The 20,303-nt window shown below is 36.5% G+C and overlaps 1 protein-coding gene across 3 annotated transcripts in view; it reads left to right on the top strand.

The window, feature by feature from the left end:
- LOC121328822 (arginine-glutamic acid dipeptide repeats protein-like) overlaps positions 1–20,303 on the top strand; it is a 124,043-nt gene that overhangs the window by 1,424 nt on the left and 102,316 nt on the right. For 2 of the 3 annotated variants that reach the window (XM_041273906.1, XM_041273903.1), the window contains exon 1: positions 18,424–18,506. The exons of the other annotated variant lie outside the window; for it this stretch is intronic. The gene's annotated coding sequence lies outside the window, so the exon portion shown is untranslated. Of the gene's footprint in view, positions 1–18,423; positions 18,507–20,303 lie in introns of those variants that run through there. 3 annotated transcript variants of the gene reach the window in all.

The raw sequence follows: 20,303 nt of genomic DNA, 5'->3' as shown, positions 1-20,303 counted from the left end.
TAACTTGTTAGAATTGTTACTTGGAAATTAACATGAAGTGCCAGGGTCTGATTGATTATTTTGTGTAATAATGCGTTTGGCTTCTCACATATTTATAACAGATGGAATTTGGCATCTACCTAGAATCTTTAAAATGGAAATCCACTCTGATTTTGTAACAGGTTTAAGCAGCTCTGATATTTGCTTGGACTGTTTATCAAGTTAAAGTACTACAGGGGTATGGTTTGGCACTACTGGAATTAGCCAACCAAACGTGAAAAGGTGTAATAAATAATCAGATTGTTTTTTAATTCATGTAAAGAAATCCTGTATGTAGAATTATCATTGATTGGCTTTGGCATTTTACTAACCATTAATTATAAAGTACACCCACTGAAAAGTCTATAGCACAAATCAAGCTATGACTAACAGCAGATGTTTTACTTAATTTCAAAATACTTTGTTACGGTTTCTAGATCAGTGTGTGTCTCTTTGGGTAGAATGCATTGTATTATTTGCTGCATGCATTGAAAATAACCACCTGCTGTTAACATGTGCTTTCTCAGAGATCCAAGCACATCTCATGCAAACCAATACCTTGTTTTAGTAAAGCTGTTTTCTTTACGAAGATATATAGGAACCTTTAAAGCTACGAATGTTGATGCTTCAACCCCAAAGCCAATCTAGTCAATCTTATGAGCCAATAACGTAGGCTAGTTCTTATTTAAATACATTTTTCAATTCATTCTTTGGCACTTGGCGGATTCCCCCTGTTAGTGCAGTACCACCTTGCACAAGGTTTGGAAATCGGTTTACACGCAGTCCATCAACTCCTGCAAAGTTGGGAGGCCAAATTGTTGGCTCTAGTATCTGATTTAGAAAGTAGGAAACTATTCCTGCTAAGCACTGGTTTAATTGCACAATGACAGAATTACAAGGTGTGTGTGTAATCTTTCTGCTTGCACTATTATTGCATTCAAACAGATCTTTCTAGTATGAAATATATTGCAGCTGGAATAATGTATGCAGTAGATGGCTTGGTACTGTCATCATAATCCATTAACAAGTTTTGCTGTGCTTCAATAGCTTTCATTGTTCTGCTTTATGGTTGGTGCTACTATAGTAATGCACGTAATAGCACCCTCTGTGTGCTGCGACATCGGTTCCAAAGTGCTTTGCTAACAACTCTCTTATAATTTGAGCAAGCATCTGTTTACCTTTTAATAAATCATGAAACGCTGGTGGTTCTTTCTTTGCTGCGGCATATTGTACATGAAATTGTAACAGTTTATTGTACTGTGAATATGATTTTCTAGACAAGGTTGACATTCTCAAATTGTTCAGTTAAAGGATGTGAATATCAGATGTGTATAAATAGCGTGCATTCATTGGTGACTGATATGGCTTTACAAAAGGCCAATAATAGGTTTTAAGTAACTGTGTGGGGAAACTGCTTTGAACCTGCATGATCTATCGTTTTGAAAAAAACCCAGAAACTTAACCACTAATCCAAAAGGTGTGAGTGCTCCCCCCCCCCCCCCCCCCCCCCCCCCCCCCCCCATTAAGATTGTTTAGCTCATACTGTATTTGCCAATGTTTTCTGGAAAAATAAATGTTTATTTAAGAAATAAATTTTGCAACATATTTAACAATCTTGCCTCTGTGGTGTGTATATCAAACCATGCTGAGGTGGTGTCATAGTTGCAGTCAACATGCAAGGTTTTTAAGAAGGTAACTTGAATAGAAAGGACAATGCATTGAGGGGTGTAATTTCTTTAAAATGTAATCACCAGTTCGTGGTAATAGGGAGCACACGATTCTTCAGCATTCAAGACCCTGGAAAATGTGACAAGTTGGTTGGTCAATATCTTTTGTTTTTCTTCACAATACCGGTACACATGTTTTTACATTACCAGTAGTTGTATAAATCAATATTTGCTTATTGTTGCTTTGTTAAGGACAGCCTAATGAATATATAGAGTTCAGAGAGAGAGAGGGAAACATCAGGAAATCAGGATATTGAAAGATTGTCAAATGGCAACGTTTATTAACTTCAGGCTCCAACAATGGGAAGCAGAGACCGGATCTATAGATGACCATTCCAGTCTAGTCGTTTATTACACTGCATTAATTCAATTAGTTGTATACAGTAATTGCGTGTACAGTGAAGACAGGAGAGAATTATATACCTTGTATAAATAAAAAAAGAAAAGAGAAATTCATTTTAATTATAAAGACACATTGTAAGAATTGAAGTAAGTCTGAACCAAATAAGAGCTCATGCGGTGTACTAGAGAAGTTGGACCTGTGGCACTCAAGGAAATTGTCAATGTGGAGGTCAGTTGCCTACTTATCCTGTGACATTATTAACTCACAGCTGTGTCGTGATGATCACTTGTAAATTGCGAGAATGCTATTGTATGGTACAATCAGAAAAATGTTTTCTGTAACCTTACCTACTGTAATTATATTCTTTGACTGCTCACTCCATCAAATATTTCCACTGTGTTTGTTTTCTATCCACAAAACCCACCCACATTCACAAATGTATGTGTACAGTATGTGCTGTTGGCCTCTGCCCCTCATTAGCAGTTAAAAGGAGGAGCTGCTGTAGCCAGAGGAAGTCAACTGGAACAGCCACTAGTTTGTGCTAGAGGGCTCTTGTCATACAGTTTTTTTTTTCTTTCCCCTCGGAAGAGTAAAATCCTCACCAAATACTTTAAAAATCCAAATAATTCATTAAATAAAGGCAATGGGGCAAAGTAAATGTAACACTGTATTTTGCACAGCATAGCCTACTACTGCTTTTGGTAGTTGATTTGAGCAATTAGCCACCCTCAGTCTGGCAGTGTCAATTTCATAATGCATTCAGATGTATAAGAAGTAAATTCAGCAAGTCATGTTTGTAGTTAATTGGCAGAGATAACCTAAGACTGTAGTCTGTTTTTGCTTTAAACAAACCCTTAGAACATATTTATTTATAAACCTATTGCCTTACAGGCATGCATTATAATTTGTGTTTTTAAGTGCTGTGCATTAGAACTCCATGCATAAATGAAGACTTGAACAAAAAACTGAACTGTTGTGGAGTCGAAGGCCATATTGACCTCTGAAGTGTTGAACAGAATGTGGTCTTGTTTTACAATTATAACTGTCTGGAGGCATGGATGTAATGAAACAGAGAAGGGCTGATCTGTAGTCAAGCGTTGGAGCTCTTTTCAGGGTAGCTGTGCGGGAAAACCGTCTACTGCCCAAGGAAAGGCTAATGTTTTATAACATTCAGTGTAAAGTCACAGAATCTTCTTTCCAGAAGAAGCGCTTGTGTTTATTGGTCATTGAGTGGTTATTTAAGTGTAACGCATGTCCTTACGTACTTATAAAAGATGGAGATGTGTGCCAGCAGAGCTTTCAAATTAATTGGAGAAACATGAAGAATGTTACTGGATTGCTACAGGATGTCATTTGAGATCAGAAGAAATCATGCTTGGGAGTCAACTTGTGGGATTGGAAGAGAACATTTGTAATTTTAAAGCAAAACAAAAGCAGATGCTGGCAAACTGAAGTGCCATGGGATTATTTTGGTTGTTATGAAAACTATTAACAAGCTGATGTTTTGTTCAACCGTATGCCTGCTTTAATTGCACTACTAAAATAGTTTGCCCATGGAGAAATGGCGTAAGGGAGGGGAATTATTTCACCATCAAGAACAGCAAATATTTTCTGAGCAAACGAAAGGGAAACAAAACTCTATGATTTTAAGAATCATAAGTCACATCCCCTTGGTTTCAAGGGAAAGAGCTGGTTGGAACACAACTATGCAGGTCTGAGTTGATTCATGACTAAGATAACAGAGCAGTGTACATAAAATACAAAACACATCCCAGTACTTTACTACATATCTTCTGCAGTTGCTGTAAGCTGTTTTTATTACTCCTTTAATATTGCGCCACCTTTTGCCCCAAGTACTACTTCCAACTTGATTTATGACATTTTTGTACCAACCTTTTAATAATGAGAGTGCCTATTGTATCTAGTTACTGTACCATATTTTAAAAACTAGAATGGCACATTCATCTAAAGCCAATGTTCTGTTGTTAGTTGATTGATTGGGTCAGTACCAGACAAAGAACATCCACTGAATTAATGCTTCTAAATTTGTGTGTGTGTGTGTGTATTATTTATCTATTTATTTATTTTCATGAAAGTTACAAGTAATACATCATCTTCTAGCTGAATTGACAGGATTCCCTAAGAGCTGTGTTGCTCCCAGGGAAAGTGTTTCAGTTTGCGACCTGACTCCACCTGTAACATCGATGTATCACATAAGGACAGTTCTTTAGGACTATAGGGGCTCTTCTAAACAGACTGTATAAGTAAAGGTTACAGTTTGTTTCACACGTTTTTTACTGTACTATATTTCACTGCAAGAACGCCATAGTAGCACAGCACAGAGATTCTTAACTCCTTTCATCTGAACCTGATGCCCTGTTTCCAAAACAAAAATGAACTGTCTGTGGCACGTTTGGTGAACAAGGTACGGCAGTTTGTGTGTTAAAGCCCTGTGCATCCAAATCACATGGACGTTGTACTTCCTCATGTTTGGAAGGTAATATCCGTTTCTTTGTCCTCCTGTTATTTGAGCTTTTTTGGATTGTTCTTAACATTCCGATGTACAGTAATTGAGGTTTTCTGAAGCACTCCAGCATTGTTTGTTTCCTGCATTTTGTTGCTGTTAGATACAGTGCATTGCAGAGAAAGATTGCAACAGTACACTTTTCATATGATGTCCTTGCATGCCCTTGTTCTATTTAATTATGACTAATTTTGCCAATGCTTGTGTGGATGTAAGGAGTGGTTGTGGAAAGCACTGTATTGTTTTCCACCCTTGCAAAGAAGATGACTGGAGGCTTGTATTAATAGAGGCTTTAGGGTTTACTGTATGACTGTAGATTAACCTGGGTTGAAAAATGAGCTTCAAAATAATGATGCCCTGCACCAAGGTCAATTCATCATAAATATATTTTTCTGGCAGGAATCACACAAGATGACCCTTGGAGTTTACAATAGCAAGTGTATTTCACTCAAATTGACTGTACAGTTCAAGTATTTTTATTTATCATTGTCTGTAAAACCATAACCCAGCCAGTGCTCTATAAAGAGACAGCTGTTCTTCTAATTAAAGGCATTTTTAAAGCTAAGCAATCTCAGGTTTCTGTTCTGAGTGCCCAATTTAAACCCAATTTAATTGGTTATGCTTTCTGTAGTGTTTGTAGCCTTTGATGGAAACACAATTACAGTTTGCAAAGTTTACCCAAACATGTTATATACGTGTGTGTGTATTTTATTTATATATATGAAATTGGTTTAAGCATTTACTCAGTTTATTCACACTGACGAGCAATAGGTTCAGCAAACATTAACATTTCAAGCATTATTTCTGATCTGTGTTTAAACAGTACAGTAGATGTTGAGACTGAGTCATACTATACACTGCTGATTAATGCTGCTACAAGCCCATTAAAAAGGGAGTGCACACCTTTTCCTTTTTAAATGTGATTGCAAATAACTTTGACATGCCTTTTATACTTGTATTATACACTGCTGCTCTTAAGTGGCGTTGGTGATTTTATTACTGCGCCATTTATGAAAGTCTATTTCTGTTCATTGTTTTATTTTACTTTTTTTATTGGAACTGATTTGTATAAAAGGATAGGAAAAACCCTTTAATAATTTAACTAGTTGCCAAACCTTATTTCTGATCCAAAAAGGGCAGATGGACAAGTCCTGGTTGGAGCGGAGCTGAGTCTGTGGCGTTGATGATATTGTGCCAAGGAGCTGAATTCATCAACAGAAGAAATGTCAGGCTGAGGATCCCAAGGACCCTGGAGGTGACCGGTTAAACTGAAATATTGCTCAATGTTGGACAGAATTTTGTAAAGTATTATTTATATCAATTTGTGTTTTGTTACAGTTGTTTAGGTGAAAAGAGGAGGATTACTGTTACTCTAAACACGTGAAACCTTAATGTCTTTGTGTAATAGAACTGAATAACTCAGGTGTACTGTTGAAGAAAAATTTGAAAGCTGAGTTGTTAGTTTTGAAATAACCTATTTCTTTCAGTGGCGTGACTTTTCCACATTAGTAAATCTGATCTGCAATTGGGGAAAATCGCTACTGATATCCATCTTAAACCAGGAGACGTGGTAACTTCTTTAGAGCAAGCGGTGTTGTGAAATTGATTGTGACAAATGCTTTGGAAATTGCTTTAGTAAATTGTCCTTAACTTTCTAGGTATTGTATTTCATTTTAAAATACTAACCTTTTAACAAGACCACACTGAGAGCACTCATTAATTATAGATAAACTCAAGTTTATTTGTAGATCTACAGAATTTCTTTAGGGAGTATAAATTTGTTTAAAAGCTGCAGTGCCCCATGCAGAACTAAAATAGGTTTTTTTCTATATATTTCAGAACTGTAGAATCTTATGAACCCATGAATTCAAATTTACTGTTCACTGGGGAGATTGTATTGCCACATACAGAGAAAAATAAATATATTGTTTGTATTGAGGGTTGTGTTAAATAAATAAGATACCTGTTCTTTTTTCTATTTTTTTCTCTAAAAATGCAGCTACTGTAACTAATACAAATCATTATATAGGCGTGGATGCTTCTACTGTACCAGTTTGATGCATTAAATCATTTATGAGAATGGCAAAGCTTTGTGATGGTTATCAAAGCCTAATGTAAAGTGGTATGTTTCTAATTCACAGTGTAATCTTGATAGCATAGTGCTTTCTATTGATTTAAGATTAGGTTTTGTATAGACCTTTCTGGGTTGTATATTCTTTCTTTAAAACCCTGCTGTCATTTCAAGGTTTTTTATTTTATTTCATATTTTAATTATTTTATCCTCACTCCCAGAGTCTGGTGTATCTGACAGGCCTTCTCTGTCCCATGTGATTGTGTTTTCTGTAAATAGCGAATTGGTTATTTTTCTTTAGCCCTGCATACTGTAATTTCTTCATAAATAACAATCACTTACCGCCAGTGTCAGGCGTTACAGGCGTGTCAAAGAAATAATGTGTTATTTGAGAATGAATGTGCTAAGAATTGATTTTTTAATAAACAAATGTAATTAGTGTTGTGCTCAGAAATTAATATTGCTTTGGGAAATGGCCTGGCTAAGCGCTTTAAAGTACTATTTTCCAGAAGCCTCTTCAGATGAAGACATGTGCTATTCCTTCCATTGTGGGAAGAGGGACGGAACTGACCTCGGGCTGGAGTTCCGAAAGCCCTAGTATTGTATTCATTAATATTTTGAAATGGAAGCTGCAGTGAAGAGGTAGGGGCAGGACCACAGTTCTGAAAGGATGCCTTTAGATTTATTTATTTAGACGCTCCTAGAGGTTACATCTATTGATTGCTACGGTACATATCTTACCATTGGGTGTTTTACAGTGCTGAATGAAAATAGCCTGTGACCGGAAATTGTATACAGGAGGTACATTTTTATAAAGCTTTCTTGAAATTTATCTTAAACACACCTGTGTTAACTCCACTGCAATTCAAAATAGAAGGATTCTGTACAGAAGTGCAACTGGAAGGGGCTATGATTTAGGTTTCTGTGCACTTTACAAGCTGCTATTATAAAAACAAAAAAAGCCTTTTTTTTTTTTTTTTTTTTTTTTTTTTTTTTTTTTTTTTTTTTTAAGGCTGGTGATTGGCGGGTGGTGTTAAACTGTAAACCAAGTACTGTACAGTGACATGAAATAAAGACAGGTTGAGGATGACCAGCAAAAAGGTCTAGCCCAGCTAGTCTGTACCCAACAGCCTGCTGTATGTAGATTACTGTTTGCACTTATTCTCACTCTCTGCCTCCCAGGCCTCCCTGCACCAGCCTGTACTTCAGGACATCATATTTTATGTACTGCCTTTTCATACAGATCAGTCATCCTGAGCTGAGAACCTTTTGTCAGTGGGATTCAGGGCATAGTTATTGTTTTGACCTTGGTTGGGTATTCATGCAAAAGGTGTGTGTTTATAAATACAGTGTGTGTGTGCAGTGTATATATAATGAAAATCAGATTAACATATACAAGTACAATTCTGTGCTCCCTTAGTACTTTTGCTGTCTGATTGAATGCCCAAATTTATTGAGCACAGTGACTTAGTGAAGGTCCCTAAACAGTACTGCATTATTGAATTGTGTAACGATGAGAAAGCGCTGTATTAAATACACAGATTGTTCTTACGTTCTGTAATAGTAATAATAAATAACCCTCCTCAAGGATTTGGCCTACTTGAAAAAGACTATTAGAGTTTTCCTGTCTTAATGTAAAATGAGACACTTAAACCCCCACTGACTGACAGTTGCCATTAATTTGTACATAATTTAACAAGCTTGTGGTTGGGTGTGTGGCCAGATGAGTGTGTAATGGCTGAGGGTTCCCAATGGCTACTAGGGTTGTTTTACTATGCATGACCTTGGTTTGAAAGCATGTCTTTCTTTGGTTATAATTAACAAATATTACTGTGTGCTTTTTGAAAGAAATTGATTGTAATTATTCATCATATGGATTTTCTTGCCATATATAGGTAGCTGTATACATTTGTGTCATACAATCTGAAATTCTGCCTCCTTTACTTTCTACAGTGAAATAGATACAGCATGCATATCTTTGTTTAAATAAGCCCATAAACCTTTTTGAATGATTGTATTTTAAATCAGGGTGATAAAAAGCAGATGATAGACATATGAAGTGGATATGCTCATTGCAAAGTGAGGGGGAAAAAATAAAGCAAGATGTACTGTCTGAACCAACAAGTGATACATTGAAAACATGACAAGTGTGGTTTAATTCTCCCTGACATGTGAAAGCAGAAAAGCTATTGCCTTAACAGTAGACATCAATGATAAAAAAATAAAAAAAACACAATAACATGAAAGACTGAAATTAGACTTTAAAGTAAGCACAAAATCTATAATAAAAAATATTTTAAAAAACATGGTCTTTAAAGCAAATCTATTCTTCACTTTCTGTTTGAATGGCCTCGGAGACCCTCTGCTTGAAAGAGAATTCCTCTTTGAATTAACCCTGGTTAAATATATGTGCAGTGTGTTTCAGTTTGCACTGCAGAATTACCTGATTTGACTTGGTAATGCTGTTGTAATGAATCTGGTGGGAAATAGGGGCAATTGAGCACAAACACACTGCAAAAGTGTACTGTAAAATATCGTGTCAATGCTAAAAAGAGATAACGCTGTCATATACCGATGCTTGGAGCAGACATATTCTTACAAGAACAGAGGGTAGTCTAAAAGGTGCTGATATACTATATGGTGTTGCAGCTAAATTCTTTTCCCCTGTCATTTATTTTTATATTAACATGGCAAATAGACAAGGATTTATCTGTGCAAAATATACATCTTCATCTTGATTAGGTGTCAGAAAAAATATTCATTACTCAAAGTAATGAGAGAATATTGAATAGGATTTAAATTTTTTTATTCTGTAACGAGGCGACTCCGAAGCCTTATAGACTAGGGCGTTTTATTACATCTGCTGATATCTATTTTTTTTTTATATAAAAATGACAATTTTGATACTGCTTTTTGTTGCTGTTGTTGAACAAGAATACCTTTTGCAATAGAAAAAAAGTGCTGTTTAATATTAATGAATGCAGTAAAAGCCGAGGAAGTGGTTTGATCATTATGGCTGGGTTTGAGATGTAAAGTACTACTTCCCTACAATCAGGATCATTGGTGACCTTTAACACAAATCACTATTTATTATTATGTTAAAAAAAAATGTATGGCAAGCTGGAACTGGATATCCTTATGGAAGGGAGGGAGGGAGGAAAAACCTTTGGAATATTTCAGAAATGCACCAGGAAGGAGTAGGTAAAACAAACGCAGTTGTGAAAATTGATATTTAAAGGGTTATACAATTTGGTGTACAGTTTGACTCCCATATTCCAAAATCTAATGGGCAATTGGAATGCAGTTCTTGCGGTTTTCTCTAAATTGTCTAGGTTTTGATCCCGTCAATTAGCACATTGTTTTAACGTACACCTGTAGTGTCAGAGTGTGACAGATCTGCCTTCGTTATGCAGCTTTAATTTGACATGGGATTGAGAGAGTGCATTCTGCTAGCTGTTAAACTGTTGAGGGTAAGAAGTATGATTTTAGTGATTGTTCTTTTCTCTCTTTGGTGCTGTCTGTGTTTCTCCTTATCACAGGGAAGCGTGTTTTTAATAATAGCAGCTTGAGTAGTGCGACGAAGCGTCCAATGAAGGCTCCCATGAGGAGGAGATTATACGGGAGAGATATCAAACCATGAATCATTTACGCTATCCTCGCACTGAAGCGCAGCTTGCATTTTTAATGAAGGATGATTGCATTTCATAAACAGACCTTTCAAAAAAATTCAAATAATATTGATCCACATTCATTTAGCTATATTAAAGTATTAAAACACGATCCGTGCATGATTCTCCTAATGTATAAAGAACACTTGATTTTTAGAGGTTGAAATGAGGAATAAAAAAAGGCCATTTAACAGGCTTTTCTGTAACTCTTTTTCAATCCACTGTTTTTACTAGGAATATATCAAAATGGTGCCTCTGTATTTTTATGTTCTATTTGATTCCCCAGTCTCTCTCTTATGCAGTTACTAGTCCTTTTTATGTCTTTGTAAATATGTTTGTTGCACTATTATGAATATTATTAGCCTGCATAATGAATGTGTTAAATGAAAGTGCCTACTTGTGTATTGGGGAGAGGAACACGTTCTTATGAAACCGGAGATTAACACATTTCAGCTAAACCAACAGCCCTATTGAATGACATGAGTAATTCTACTAGATTATTCTTTGACAATCACAGTCTGAAACTATAACCTGCCATTTTTGCAGAAATAATCGCCACATAGTATTTATTACATTGTATATTATATTTCATCTCCATATAAGGCTTTTTCAAACATGATATGTTTCAAGCCTCTCTAAAGCATGCAGCACTTTTTGTATTGTTATTCTAGCACATTCAGTGAATGCAAAACGTTTCTTTCCAAACCAGGGTTATTGTTGCTGTCTCTCTTGTATGTCCCAAATATTTTTCTCAAGCTTTTTTGCCTTTGTTTGGAAATGTCTACTAAAAGGCCATTTCGATAAATCCATTTTGGCAGATTTGGTGACTGCATTGCTGAGCCGAAAAAGCAAAGTTTGGCCTGGCAGTGAGACATGCTGGTGCCTGCGCTACGGTTGTTATAATCCTTTTGTTAAATGTACAATTTGGTAAAATAGCTTTGTTACACACTGATCAGGTTTATCCTGGCATTAGTAAAACATTTAAATAATTGGCGTTGACGGATACCCACAGATCTAGTGTTACAGCCTTGGACGGCTTAGTGTACGTGACGCCCAGTGCTCCTCGCCCTCGGAATTCCCAAGGGTAATTGGCTTTGACGGATACTGGTAGCTGCAATAATACCGATTCCTAAGCTGCTGTGAGTTGCATAATGCTGGCTAATGCCTGAAGGATTCTGTACCCATCAATATGTCCTCAGCTTGCAAGCAGTTCTTTTGTACTATCTTTCCCTGACACTTTGTTAAAAGAAATACTTGCTTGCTGTACTGTATGTTTGATTCCAACATCGCCTAAGCTGTCATAGGAGATAAAACACTGTCCTAGAGTTTCGTGCACAACATCTGTGTTTATGTTGTAGTCAGCTCAAAGCACTTGACACAGGGAGTGGGAGTGCGGTATCTGTGAATTTGCAGCAGGACTGACATTGGACCCATTGCACAAACACATACTTTCCCTTTTTTATTGTATTCATTAAAAGTATACATTGGAGATGGTTACTGTGGCAGGCTTGCAGACAGCCTGCTGATATGAAATAACACTGAGCCAACCCTGCTGTAGACAGAATCGCTTTAAAATAAAGGGTGTATTCTGCTGATTCTAAAAAGGAATTGCTGCACCTGCAGAACATGAATTTAGGGTTTTTCTGACTCTTGTTTTATGTACAGTATTTGAACCAAGGAGACGCTGTTAAGCCTTGAACATGTTTCCTCCCAGTTTTTCACTGTCATTTCTAACACAAAGGAGAAAGCAAGTAGGCAGTTCTGGTGTTCTTGCCTACTGAAATTGAAATTGATACCCACTGTTTAAATAGCTGAAGCTGCAGGCTTGTATTGATTATTTTTATAAAATGCATGGTGGGGAGGCTAAAACTATCAGACTGTTATCTTTGTCTTGATGAACAAATGAGGGGGGGGGGGGGGGGTTTAGGGCAAAAAACCCTGCAGCTAAAATTAAAATGTATTTCTCATGACAAGCTGGTATGGTCAAGTTGTCATCATACTAGAAATTATACTAAAATATTCAAATGAATGCTAATAAGATGTATTTATTGTTGCCTAAACGCCATACAGTTGTTCATTACCATAGATTCTTCAGCGTTCCTGTTAAGATTCTTCCAACAAAAAGTGATTTGCTGAGGTTGTTTGTTTTGATTTTAAAATGAAGAATTTATCAGAGTCATTTTTTTGTCAAAATCAAACGTTTGTTTGTTTTGCGTCTCATAAAATATTCATGCACTATATATCAAATTTCAAGCTTAACCGAGAATGTTGTCGACTACCTTTTCATTTCATCATACGCAGTCTGTGCTCTGGAAGTCAGCTGTTGTGCATTAAGCCAAAATCCCATTAACTTTGAAATAAAACTAAAACTAACATTTATTACGGGAGATGAATTAAGCCTTAAACCTGTAAGAATTTAAAATGTAGTGTCTAAAGACCTAATTCCTCCTGCAGTGTATCGAACATGCATTTGGTGTACAGCCAGTATCAATTGTAGCATAACTGGGCCAGATCAATAGCTCGCTCTTACACTTAACTATACACTGTAACTATAGTTGCTCTACTGTTTCTCTACATTTCAATGTCTCTTTTAAAATAATTCTATTTTTTTTTTTTTTTTAGTGAAGCTTTCCAGTAGGTCACGGTTTACCTATTTATAAAGTGCATGTTCCTTTTTAACCTTCCCCCTCCTTTAATTAAGTGCCTCCCCTTATTGTAACACAGCACTGATAGCCTGACTGCTAACCGAAGGAAGCAGTGTGTTGTCTGATTCAGGCTATTTTCTTGCTCGGCTTCAATTGAGAACTCTCTTAGGAGAAGAAGAGATTAGGTGTCGGCAGTCAGTGCAGGGAAGGCGCTGATGCCTTTCAAATACTAGAGATCACTGGAGAAAAGGACAAGTTGGAATTTTAAACTGTCAAGAGGGTTGCCTTGGGCTCAGAGCACATGCTTTGACTGTAAGAGCTGGGTTTTGATTGTTCCTGTTTGTTTCAGGGAGAAGTTGGATCTATTGATTTGTTTGACGTAGCACTGGGAGTATACCCAGGCTGCATGCATGCACGCCTGCTTACTGTCCAATTATACTTAATCAGGATGTGGTATATCCTTTATAATTAAGTACATTTTTTTCTAGCTGTGTACCAAATTGGGCTTTGAAATTAGTTTACAGCATAACTACAAATCTGCTTGTTATCAAATGTTCTGGATAACAACACACGCTGGGTTCACAAACGTGTTTTGCAGATATTCAGTTCGCTGTTTAGTTTTTAATTGGGGAGTTCTGGTGTTTTCTTCTCTGATACACTGTCCAGACGTTCTGAAAATTAATCTGTAAGTGAGCTCTGTGCATTTGCTGCAGAGGCTCAGAAAGGGAAGTGAGAGGATTGTGTTTTCTGTAAATAGCGAATCAGCAATCATTGTGTTGCTTGGAGTGCAGAGCAATTGGCTGTACTAGCCTGTGAAGTTGGCAATGAAAATAGCCTTCTAATAATGGAATTGTCTCTAATACAACAGGCTTGAACTAGTTCAGACGATGGACCAGCAAAACTCATGAGTCCTTTTAGGGTGTGGCTTCTTTTAGTAAGTAATCTCAACCTCAGTACCTGGTGAAAATCCTTCCAGCCTGGTCAATACAGCTTGCTCGTTCCCTGTATTGAGCGTTTGGGTTATTGTGCATATTGATTGCCTCCTTTCAGATGTTGCAATACTATGCAGTCTGTTGGTCCCTGTCGACAGCACGGAGATGGATCAGTTGCTATCTTCCAAGTGGTTGCGTTTCATTGATGAAGGTTCTTGATTTATTATCTTCTGGTTGCAGTCTGGGATACAGATTCTCTGACAATCTGGGCACTCTCAATCATGCCCATATAAAAATTCTGCCCTTTGACCCATTTTGTAGTCAACTACTGTAACAGCTTGCTGGTTTAGGCTTTATATACTACGCATGGTGAATTCTGTCACATGCTGATTTTTCTTTTACAGTACTTGGTGTGGTTTCTTGTATTAGAATGAGTCATTTTGAATGCATTGAATACAATTACCAAATAATCCTCTTGAGATGGGAATTTAAACAATCTCTTTTAAAGGTGTGAACAGTATTTAGTAAATCATTTAATGGAGCTGAATATTTCAAAACCAGTAACACAGGGCAAATGTTGGCCCTATCTTGTTGCCCTGGGGGCAAATTACCCTTATGCTCGTATATTGTATGCATTTCCTAGTGCCAGCCTCCTGCAAGCATGTGTCATATGATCGGGTTTTTTTCTAGTTTGGATGAGATCCCATTGTGCATGGCCATAACTACAGCATCATGCTGCAAACTAATTTGTTACAGATACAGTGCATTATTCATCATGTATAGTGTTTCTCAATGCTAAATATTACCCATACAAGTGGATGATATTTTTCACATAAAGCAGATGTGTAGGCATATCATAAAGCAAGTATTGTACTATTACATTACACTGTTCTGTCTTTTCAAATAAAACAGAGGACTTCACATATTCAGACTTGAGTCATTTTGAGTTGTGGTTTATTTTGAAAATATAAAGGGGGAAAAAAACAGCAGAATTTTGTTTTTAATAAAAATCATAAAAGTTAGGCCTACATTATTTTAATTCTACAATTTCTGCCACCTCTGTCCTCCTTCATTCCTGGTTTTTAAAAAACAGCATCATTTGAATGTAAGTATGGCATGCTTTCTGTTTGTGCATTAATCTTTGGAATATGCATTGAAAATGAATGTGTGTTTGAGAGCCAACTCCTTTATCTACTGGAAATATCAAGAACTTGAAAGCGCGCCATTAGAAGGGTTTTATTTCTTGGTTAATATTTACTGCATTAGCACACTGCTACTCTCCTACACCATATAACAGTTTTTTATTGTTTTGTAGAAAAGCAAACCCTTTCCTATGGTCCTACAGTAGATTTACAAAGCGAGGCTGGTGAGCTGGAACTATCCCCAACATCTTTGTAAAATGTACTGCAGTAGTTTTGTAAACTGCCTTAAGAAAGGGAGCATGTTGTTTAAATGTGATAATTTTGAACCAGATAAAACATAGTAACATGCCAATAAACTTGCTGATCCTAAGCAATTCCTTGTGTTTTGAAAATGTGGAAAAATACTATTTGTATTAACTACAGTATCGACTGACAATCTTTACTGAGTCGTGCCGTTCCTCCAACTACATTGTGATGTAACTTGCTTTTTACATTGTCGTGAGAATGACCTTTTGTTATAGTAATGTGTTGTCCCCCCTCCTGAGGCACTTAAATCATAAGCGACGAGCATGTTTTTATTTTCTGGAGCAGAGTACTGTTGGATGCTAAGGTTAAGTTAATTCATGTGTCTTGTAAGGTGATATTTGTAATGCCACTATCTAAAGGGAAACGAATAGCGGCTTGTTCGTAATCAGTGTTGGCAGCAATGCTGATCTGATGAGAACGCAATGCAATCCTCTCGGTAAACACTGCAGATAGAAAAGAGTATTAATCACATTCCATAATGTGTGGAACTACTACTTGACACAATGTGGACCTGTACTGTAGGTGCAGCGCTAACATATTTACAGTATCAAATGCACAAGCTGTGATCTTGTTCTAATGCTCTGATATAAACCTACTGTGGAGAGCAGGATAAGATAAGTAGAATCAAAGCCTGCTCTTTCACTTTCAAAGAGATCCGGCTTCATCTCAAGCATGGAATTGATGTGCCAGGAAGAGGACAATGTAACACTGTGTTCACTCCGCATTATACAGCCTTATTGTACAATGTTACCATGATGTAAAATTGAGTCCTCCTTGAGCTGTTGAAAGTCAAGTTATTTTTATTTCAGCGGTTAAATATAATTTAATATACATCTTTTGGTTGTATTATTTCTGCTTTAGGTCAAGGCTATGTAATGTCCTGTGTTAGTCATTGAATAATATTTTAATGTGACTCCAATTGTGGCTAACAGTTCACACATTCTTTTAAGCAAACAAGAATGCATTCAATTGGATCCAACAGAAAGCAATTCTTCCGTTGGCCGAGTTCACTTATCAAGCCAACTCAGTCACTGCAGTTAATTTTATATGTGTAACTGTTTTGTTTTATCTGACAGTCAGCAAGTAAATGCATAATTTTGTTTCATGGCTCAATCTCTGTTTAGATGCTTCTTGGAAAGTCTTCTTTTTTTTGTTTTTTAAGCAATAGAAATCAAAGCAGAATTGTACAAAAGTAGGCAGATTAATTTGTACTATTGCATCGTATTTAAGGAACCGAAACAGTTCTGCAATACAAATCCCACACAGCCCATTCAGTTTCCTGCTGCTACAGTACCTGTGCATAGAGGCGTGTGCATGTTTGCTGTTTACAAATGCCTAAACGTTAAACTATGATACAGGAAGGAATGACTGCACAATATTTTAATTGTAGCAATTTATCAGCGCACTGAATCGAGCAAACTATAGTAAATTGCAAAGTGCTAGTTATATTTTATTCATTTTGATAATAAACTAGGACACCAAGCATGGCTTTTTATTGTCGATTTCTTTGTAAATCCTGCAGACATCAGCAAAGTCCTTGGGAGCCTGCTGGGTGAGAGACTTGCAGTTTAGCTTTGGTTGTCACAGTGGGTTAGTTGTCACTGTGTACGGTGACAGTTTGCTGGAGTAGAATCTGTCTAGATTGCATGATAATAACTATGAAACTGCAACAAAATACACATCTTTATTCACACCTGGGTGTTGGAGTGACTTACAAGTAGGGTACACCTAGATTCTTGTTTTTCCCTCTAAATGCTAACTGTACAGGGAAGCAGCATATCATTTTAAAAATCCTATGTGAGTTGTCCAGCCTTTTTAGTTAAGAGCAAGAAAGTCACAAACTGAATACAAATGTAAGCATTTCAGACTGGAAACCTTTTTCTGTATAGATTTAGTTTACTAAATAATAGCAAAGAAATGCATGAAACTTTTTTTTTTTTTTCTTCCCTCCCCAACTAGACACTGCCAGTATTTTTTGCTTAACACATTAGTTTAGCTACACCGCCTACAAAACACAACTTTTCAAACCCATCAACAGCCTTAAATGGGATATTTCACCTCTGAAATCAAGAGAGCCGTATTGCAGGACTCAATGAGCCGTGCCTGGCTAAGAGACTTCCGCTTGACAGCTCTGCTGTACAGTGTAAAAAAAGAACAAGCACAGTCATAATCTACCTTTCGTAGATAGACGTAACTGGTGAAATACTTTGACACTTTACATTTTCATTCATTTTTAGGTACTGGTCACATTTAGGGATCAATATACTGTATACCCTGAATGCGATAAATTCTGTCTTGTCATTTTACAAGATGCATTCGGCTATTAATGCATATTAATCTGTTTTTCTAGTTAATTTCTACTTTTAAAACGCTTTCACAAATATATTAGAGTAACTTGTGTGATCCCACGCTTATGGTTTGTATTAGTGTAAGAATAACAGTTGAAATGTTGACACACTTTTTTTTCTATTTATTTTTTCATTTTGGCAGTACAGGTTTTTAAATGGTTTTGAATCGTTTCAGTCTGTAAATGAATTTTAAATCGGAGCGTTAGTATTGAACTGATGCTGCAAGGCATCCAACTGTCACAATGTTTTGATTGCTGAGGTCTGTAGCTCTGAGGAGAACAGTTTGCCAGTATGCTGTAGAGGGCAGTATAAATATCTCTTTTAAAATGTATTTTCAGCACAATCAATAGATCTGTAGAAATGTCACTTAACAATGCACCTCAATGATCTACCGCTGATTTAAAATGTAGTTTCATGATGAAGAGCATCTTTTAAATTTCACCCTAAATGGCAGTTCCAGCATATTCCTATTTTTAGATTTTTAAGCTGACAATAGTTTATTGTTTTGTCTTGTATTAAATTCTTTATTTATAGAGCAAAGCAGCCGCATGCAAATTGAACATTCCGAAACAGTACAACTGATTTACAACTGATAGTAATTAAATTAAAATGGGCACGTGCTAGATCTTTTAAGTGATGTTTTTTTTTTTTTTAAATATTCCTAGTTTGCTATTTATTTATTTATTTTATTTTTTTTCTCTTCAGAATTTGAAGCTCTGTTTCAGTGCTCAATACGGTATTGGAGGACGGTACTGGAGCACTCAGAATTGAATGCAGTCAAGGTTAGTTAACATGTAGGCAGCAGAAGAAAAGAGATCCTTTTCTCTTATCTGCTGCATTAGCCACAGATATTTTCTCCTAACCCTCTTCTCTGTTGCAACTCCCTCCTTATTTTAGATGTGATTCTGTTATGTAAACCTCTGTCTCCTAAGCCTGAGACTTGCAAGTTTCTTTTCATGTAACACCCTGAAATGTTTACAGTAGTTTGTCTTGGGGGTTTCTGTTTTATTAGAATCTTCTTTCATAAAATCCAAACAGTTTTAAAACTGCTTACAGTTTTACTTTGTTCTTAACCTGCTTCTTGTCCATTTAAAAATGAAGGTGCTTGTATTGAATCGGTCATGGTTATTGTAGTTTTAGCAATATTCCCATAAATCCATATTAAACTTGCTAAGGCTAAGCGGGGATAGTACTTTTGAAATTGATGTTGCTAACCATTTTAGTTTGCCAGTGTGAGCGAGAACAGGTGAATGGGGAGTCCCTTACTGCTGCTTTAGGGATGAATTATCAGTTGAAATGCCCTTCAGAGAGTCCCTACATATCTGCTTTTCTTTCTAAATATTGTGCATGGTGGTTCTCATTAGGTGGTAATCCTGTTAGCAAATCTTCAGCAGATTTTCCACCCTGCTGTTTCCTGTATAAATTGAGCAGCCAGGATTAGACAGTAGAACAAGCTTTACTAAGAGGTATTATGAGAGCAGGCTGCAAACCTTTTGACTAAATCGTGATACTTGAAGGTTATGAAGAAATTACTAGAGAAGTGTGTCGGAACATCCTTCTGATGGGGCTAATTGATTGCAAGTTTGGTCTAGACTATAAAGCGCTGCATAATTGCAAACGTGCGTCATTAAAAAATACTTTGCAAGGCTTTGTATCTGATTTGTTAGCAGTACTGTAAAGTGTGCTATTTGTCCTTTTGCGAGATTCTTTATAAAAAAACACTGTTTTTATAATTAAGATCATGTCGCTTGTTGTTTTTTTTTTAATGCTATACTTAAAAATCAATTATCTAAAAAAAAAAATAAAGAAATAAATCCAAGGTGGCCTTAATAGTAACATACAATTTTGAAACAAACCTACAGATAAAATGGGGGGGGGGCTGTTTTTGTTTAATCCCCCCCCCCCTTAATGGAGAAACCCTACCTTCACTCAATATTGATGGTTGCTTTGATTTGGACTATACGTGTGCAATGTAAAGGAAAAAGCAATGCCTTTTGTTCTGATTTCGATCTCATGGCATTGGCAGGACAGACCTGCCAGTTTCCTTCTGCCTGTGGTGGTTTGATCATCAGAGAAAACTATTTTGAGAGAGCAAGTGTAACGGGAATTGAGCAGCTGGTGTTACAATTTCAAATATAAACATTTGTGTGCATGCTGCATTGTTGTGTTTTTATGTTAGTGGGTCCTGTATATGGCAGGGGGGGAGTGACATTAAAACATTGGTGTAATTTGAGAACAAACAGAACTGAGAGGTAAAGTAGTGTAGTTTAAATAAAATGGGACTAAAACGATGTCAGATCCTGTTCCGATTCCGTTCACCTTTTTGAAGGGCATGGATATTTTATGGCTTGGATACACTGAAGAATATAATTCAGATATTATAAATCAACCTTTGAGAGTGTGTCTAGAGATCATAATTTATTTAATTAGCCATTGTCTAACATTTGTACAGTTCCAGTGCACCAGCTGCTTATACTGTACAAGCAGGTGGAGGATGTGCAAAGTCCCCTTTTTAATATGCCGTTTTGAAGCTGTATATCACCATATTTTTTAAATCAGTTCTGCTTGTGTTTGGGTTT

Source organism: Polyodon spathula, chromosome 16 (assembly GCF_017654505.1).
Source record: "Polyodon spathula isolate WHYD16114869_AA chromosome 16, ASM1765450v1, whole genome shotgun sequence".
NCBI classification, from domain to species: domain Eukaryota; kingdom Metazoa; phylum Chordata; class Actinopteri; order Acipenseriformes; family Polyodontidae; genus Polyodon; species Polyodon spathula.
The sequence above is the reverse complement of the archived record's forward strand: the minus strand, read 5'-3'. Positions and strand labels throughout refer to the sequence as shown.